Here is a 6,911-nt window from a genome sequence, read left to right as displayed (position 1 = left end):
CCTAAGATAGTTAGGGTGTTACAATTTGGTATCAGAGTCGCCAGGTTGTCTTCCGAAGATCGTCACGACATGTACAATCATCATCAGCAGTTAGCTCGGTTCACGGTTCAGTAAGCCTTTATTGCTTTAGTAGTTTATTTTATTCAGTTATGAAAAAGAAAAGCCTGTTAGGAAGCATGTTAGTAGCCTGATAGTAGAATAGGCGCATGTTTCATTTCTAATTTCCAAATTAAGCGGCATTAGTAAGCTCGCCTTGAATACGACCTGATATGCCAACTCTTGGTTTCGCAGGCGGTTCTAACTAGATGGACGCCAGGCGGACTACCAGGAGTCAGGGCAACTCCGTAGGGTCGAATCAGGGACAGGGAGCTCAGTTTCCCCCACCTGCTAGGGGCCGAGGCAGAGGTCCCCGAGGCAGGGCTCGTGGCCGGGGTGATGAGAACCCGCCACAGGCTGCCCAGGCTCCCCCAGCCGATCAGGGAGCCCCGAATTGGGAGTTGCGGTTTGCGGAGATGCAAGCCCGGATCGAAGAACAAGACCTCGAGATTCAGAGGTTGAGACAGCAGGGTGCTCCTGCAGCCTCGTGCTCCGTAGTTCCAAAGTGGCACCTCGCCCTCGCCGCCTGTGCCGAGATAGTGGTGGCGGCCCATAGATTGGAACCATTGTATGAGCGGCTCGGAAGCAAGCACCTCCGGTATTCCCGGGAGGTCGGACGTGATGAAAGCCGAGCGTGGGCCGACGGTGATTACCAGAATCCTGAATTTCATGGGTGTCACCGGTAACGACAGAGTGGTGTGCGCCACGTTTCAGTTCCAGGAGGACGCCCTGGTATGGTGGGACATGGTGTCTCAGATTCACGATGTCACCACCATGACCTGGGAAAGGTTTCAGGAACTCTTTAATGCGAAATACTACAATGAGGCGGTCAGAAGCGCCAAGAGGAAAGAGTTCGTTCACCTGACCCAGCGGGAGAACATGAGCGTCACTGAGTATACTACTCAGTTTGACCGGTTGGCGAGGTTAGCCTCGGGAATTGTGCCGACCGACTTCAGCAAGAAGGAGAAATATCTGGACGGGTTGAATCCCAAGATCAGGCATGACCTGATGATCACCACAGACGACAGCACCACCTATGCTCAGATGGTGGAGAAGGCACTGCGAGCTGAGGGCGCAGTGGGGTGCATGTCAGAATCAGCCAGTACTCCGGTTAGTGGCGGAGCTCCTACCCCTCCTGCATCAGGCTATAGCAGGGGGAGTAGTGGTTCGGCCATTGATCAGAGGAAGAGGGCACCCACTGCTTCCGGCGGCTCGAGTCAGAACAAGAGGTTCCGGGGGAACCAGAACAGAGGGAGTCGTCCTGGTGGTACTGAGACCCGATTCTCCTATCCCGAGTGCCCTAGCTGCAAGAGGCACCATCGGGGCGAATGCAAAGGTCAGGGATGCTTTCATTGTGGCATGCCCGGACACTTCAAGAGGGAATGTCCCCGGGGCCCGACCAGAGGCACCGAGAGCTCCAGCGATACCCACTCCAGCCAGGGTGTTCGCTATCACGCAGGCTGATGCAGATGCCAGCCCATCAGTTGTTACAGGTCAGCTTTTTATTAACAACTCGTTATATTCAGTGCTGTTTGATTCTGGAGCTACACATTCTTATGTGGCGGCCAGAGTCTTTAGTAAATTGGGTAGACCCTTTGATAGATTTGAATCAGGGTTTGGAACCCTGTTACCTGGCGGAGAATTGGTTATCTCCAATAGGTGGATTAGGTCTATGCCGATCAGGATAGATGGTAGAGAGTTAAGCGCTGATCTGATAGAGATGAGCTTAGTCGAATTTGATATTATTTTAGGAATGGATTTCCTATCTAAATATTCGGCGAGCATTGACTGTAAGAGGAAGATGGTGGTCTTCCAACCGGAAAGTGAAGAACCGTTTGTATTTGTGGGTTCGGTTCAGGGATCTCGGATCCCGGTGATCTCGGCTATGTCAGCGAGAGAATTATTGCACGGTGGGTGCTTAGGGTTTCTGGCCGTGGTGGTGGACACCACTCGGCCAGACACCATTCGGCCAGAGGACATCAGAGTGGTTCGGGAATTTTTGGACGTTTTTCCCGAAGAACTTCCAGGGTTACCACCTCAGCGGGAGATTGATTTCGTGATTGACTTGGCACCAGGGGTGGATCCGGTTTCCAAAGCCCCGTATAGGATGGCTCCAGCTGAACTTAAGGAATTAAAGATTCAGCTTCAAGGGTTGCTTGACATAGGGTTCATTCGGCCCAGTGTGTCACCCTGGGGAGCCCCGGTTTTGTTCGTCAAGAAGAAGGATGGATCTATGAGGATGTGCATCGACTACAGAGAGTTGAACAAGCTGACGGTGAAGAATAAATATCCATTACCTAGGATCGATGACTTGTTCGATCAGCTTCAGGGGAAGACGGTCTTTTCTAAGATTGATCTCCGTTCGGGTTATCATCAGTTGAGAATCCGAGAGGAGGACATTCCGAAGACGGCTTTCCGCACTAGGTATGGACATTACGAGTTTCTGGTTATGTCATTCGGACTAACCAATGCTCCTGCAGCATTCAGGGACCTGATGAATAGAGTATTCAAGGATTTCCTCGATATCTGTGTGATTGTGTTTATCGACGACATCCTCGTGTACTCTCAATCAGAAGAGGAGCACGAGTTACATCTTCAGATGATACTGCAACGACTTCGAGAACATAAGCTTTACGCCAAGTTCAAGAAATGTGAGTTCTGGTTATCTCAGGTGTCCTTCCTAGGGCACATTGTGAGTAAAGATGGGATCAAGGTGGATCCCGGGAAGATTGAATCCGTCAGGGATTGGCCGAGACCGAAGACAGTGACAGAGATCAGAAGCTTCTTGGGATTAGCTGGGTACTACCGTAGGTTCGTGGAGGGGTTCTCCAAAATTTCAATGCCCCTAACCGAGCTTACAAAGAAGAATCAGCGATTTATCTGGTCAGATAAATGTGAAGCTAGCTTTCAGGAGCTGAAACAGAGATTGATTACTGCTCCGGTGTTAGCTTTGCCTTCGGACAAGGAGAAGTTCGTAGTCTACTGTGACGCATCCAAACAGGGTTTGGGGTGCGTATTGATGCAAGCCGATCGGGTTATCGCTTATGCCTCCCGTCAGTTAAAGGATTATGAACAGCGATACCCGACTCATGATTTAGAATTGGCCGCAGTGGTTTTTGCACTGAAGATTTGGCGGCATTACCTTTATGGGGAGAAGTGCGAGATCTATACCGACCATAAAAGTCTCAAGTATTTCTTTACTCAGAAAGATTTGAACATGAGACAAAGGCGTTGGTTGGAATTAGTGAAGGATTACGATTGCGAGATCCTCTATCATCCCGGAAAAGCCAATGTAGTGGCCGATGCCCTGAGCAGAAAGGGTCCCGGGCAAGTAGCTAGCATGGTTCAGATCTCACCTCAGCTAGCAGAGGATATGGTTAGATCCAGCATTGAGTTTGTGGTAGGTCAGCTTCACAACTTAACGCTGCAATCTGATCTGTTGGAAAGAATAAAGGTTGCTCAGATGACAGATCCGGAGTTAGTGAAGATCCGAGATGAGGTATTGGCTGGTCAAGCCAAAGACTTTTCAGTGTCAGATAGTGGGATGCTTTTGTATAAAGCCAGGGTTTGTGTTCCGAACAGTGTGGAACTGAGAAATGAGATCTTTGAGGAGGCTCATTCTACCCCGTATTCTCTGCATCCCGGCACCACCAAGATGTACCAAGATTTGAAACCGTACTTCTGGTGGAGCGGTATGAAGAAGAATTTGGTAGAATTCGTATCGAGATGCCTCACTTGTCAGCAGATCAAGGCTGAACATCAGAGACCAGCAGGGTTGTTGCAGCCTCTAACCCTACCAGAATGGAAATGGGAGGATATTACGATGGATTTTGTGGTCGGGTTACCTAGGACCACGGGTATGTATGATTCCATCTGGGTAGTGGTGGACCGATTTACGAAATCTGCTCATTTTCTCGCCGAACAACATTTACAGTGGATCAGTTGGCAGAGTTATATGTCAGGGAGATAGTGAGACTTCACGGGGTACCGAAGTCTATAGTTTCGGACAGGGATCCGAAATTCACCTCCAAATTTTGGCAAAGTTTGCAACGGGCAATGGGTACAAAGCTAAAATTCAGTACAGCATTCCATCCTCAGACAGATGGTCAGTCCGAAAGGACAATTCAGATATTGGAGGATATGTTGAGAGCCTGTGTTATGGACTTTGAAGGCTCATGGAGTAAGTATCTACCGTTGATAGAATTCTCTTACAACAACAGTTATCAGAGTACGATAGGGATGGCTCCCTATGAACTGTTGTACGGTAGGAAGTGCAGATCCCCTATCCACTGGGATGAGACAGGGGAGAGGAAGTATTTAGGTCCTGAGTCAGTACAGCGGACCAATGAGGCGATAGAGAAGATAAAAGCTAGAATGCTTGCCTCACAGAGCAGACAAAAGAGTTACGCAGATCCGAAACGCAGGGATGTTGAGTTCCAAGTAGGGGAACATGTGTTTTTACGGGTATCTCCGATGAAGGGGATTAAACGTTTCGGGAAGAGAGGCAAGTTATGCCCTAGGTTTACAGGACCTTTCGAGATTCTCGAGAAGATAGGTCAAGTGGCATATCGGTTAGCATTGCCTCCAGCCTTATCAGCAGTGCACAACGTATTCCATGTCTCAATGTTGAGAAAATACGTTTCAGACCCCTCTCATATACTCAGTTATGAGAGTCTTCAGCTTCAGCCAGACATGTCATATGAGGAACAACCAGTGCAGATCCTGGATAGAAAGGATAAAGTCCTTCGGAATAAGACCATAGCGTTGGTCAAGGTTCTCTGGAGAAACAGCAAGGTGGAGGAAGCCACCTGGGAGCTAGAGTCAGATATGAGAGCTCAATATCCAGAGTTATTCAGGTTAGATTTCGGGGACGAAATCCTTTTAAGGGGGGAATAGTTGTAAAGCCCGCTTAGTTAATTTGGAAATTATCAGTTGTTTATGTTTAAATTATGAAGTTATTTATAGCTATTTAAATAATTTATTACTGTTATTTACGGAATTCAGAAATGCATGATTATGTCATCAGTAGCTTTTATATTTCGCATTTCCGGTGTCCGGTATTTTGGAACTCGGCCTTTGGCTCAGTAGAAATCACAACTTAGTATGTTAGTATTTTGGGGACGGGTTTTAGACATTGGGAATGTCGGGAATGGCCGGGAATTTAGAATTTCCCAAAAATACCCCTTTAGTATGATTTATGTGATTTTATGATGGAGGGGCAAAATGGTCTTTTTGCCCCAATGACTTTTTGTCTTTTAGTGACTTTTATTTGGAAATTTAATGTTTATTTTAATTGTTTTGTGGCTGAAATAAATGAGATAAATGACTTTGTTTTATTCTCCATTTTTTTTACAAAATTTGACTAAGTGTTGAAAAGAAAGAAAATTTCAAAGAAACACTCTCTTTTCCTCTCTATTTTCGGCTGAAGCATTTGGGGTGCATGAACTGATTTTCTCTTTGATTTCCAAGCAACTTTCATCCATTCTTAAGATCCTTTGCAAGCTAGGTTAGCTCATCTTCTTCCTTCCTTAAAATTCTTGAGTTTTTGATGAAAATATGAGTAAATGCATGTTAATTTGAATGTTGTTGCTGCTGCTTGTGATTGTTGTTATTTTTATGTTCAAATACTGGATTAATTATGTTTAGTTAGGTTGGAAAGCATGCTAGATAGGTTGTGCAAAGCTTGAAAATTTTCTATGCAAAATGTGTGATTTTGATGAAATAGTGTGTAATCTGTTACTATGTTGTTGCTGTTGTTCTTGTATGTTTTCAGAAGCTTATTCATGCTTAGTTAAGTAGAATTAACTAGGTTTGGATGCATGTTAGTGGATTTAACCAAGTTTGAGTTTTGGAACTCAAAGCTTGGTCTTTAATGGTGATTTTTGTATATGTGTTTTCTGGGTGGTTTTGATGCCTTGGATTTGTTCTAGGGATAGTTTAGAACAGGTCTGGAAAGTTTGGGACCAATTGGGGTTGAATTGGTCGAGTTATGAGAATTTTAGTTGGCTGCCTGCGAGGAACCGGAATTCCGGTTGTGCATCCGGAATTCCGGATGAGGGTTCAGTAATTCCCAGAACCGGAATTCCGGTTGGGCAACCGGTCTGCCGGTTGGGGAATTTTTCCGAACCCTAGTTTTCCTCGTTTTTAGGTTTTTAGGGGTATTGCCATGCTTTTTATCGATAGGGAAACTTTTAGTTCTTAGTTTTAGTCCACGGGAAGTTATTTAGCGTGTCACTTATAGCGTTGTGATTTTTATGGTTTAGGAGCCAGTAATCCGCCGCTCAGCTTCAGTTCCAGTCAGGTTGACCGGCACACCTGAAATCGGAATCCAGGTAAGATTAGTATAACAGTATGCATATGTAGATTACATGTTTAGCGTGCATGTAGGAAGCCTGCTAGATTACATTAGTTATGTATTTAGGCTTCGAACCATCCAACCCTGTCACGTCTGCAGACAGCCGGAGTATGACCAAGAAATGAGTATGACCGGCTCGACCGATCAGCCGACATTTGGTTGGTGGTTCAGTGCTATTGACCTATCCCGTCGGTACAGGCTGGAGTATGACCGGCAATGGGAGTATGACCGGTTCGACCGATCAGGAGGATACTTGTCAATAGTACCGTCCCTATGAACGTTCAAAACTCGCACCATGTTGGACATGGCGGTAGTGGCTCGCACCATGTTGGACATGGCGTAGCGGGACTCGGTATCGTGTTGGACACGGCGATCGGTTTTATGTATGATATTATTATGCTTTTCTTACTGAGTCTGTCGACTCACAGTTTATGTTCATGTGTAGGTAAAGGCAAGGCTA

This window comes from Cannabis sativa, chromosome 1, assembly GCF_029168945.1.
Source record: "Cannabis sativa cultivar Pink pepper isolate KNU-18-1 chromosome 1, ASM2916894v1, whole genome shotgun sequence".
Taxonomy (NCBI): domain Eukaryota; kingdom Viridiplantae; phylum Streptophyta; class Magnoliopsida; order Rosales; family Cannabaceae; genus Cannabis; species Cannabis sativa.
Note: the sequence above shows the minus strand (reverse complement) of the source record.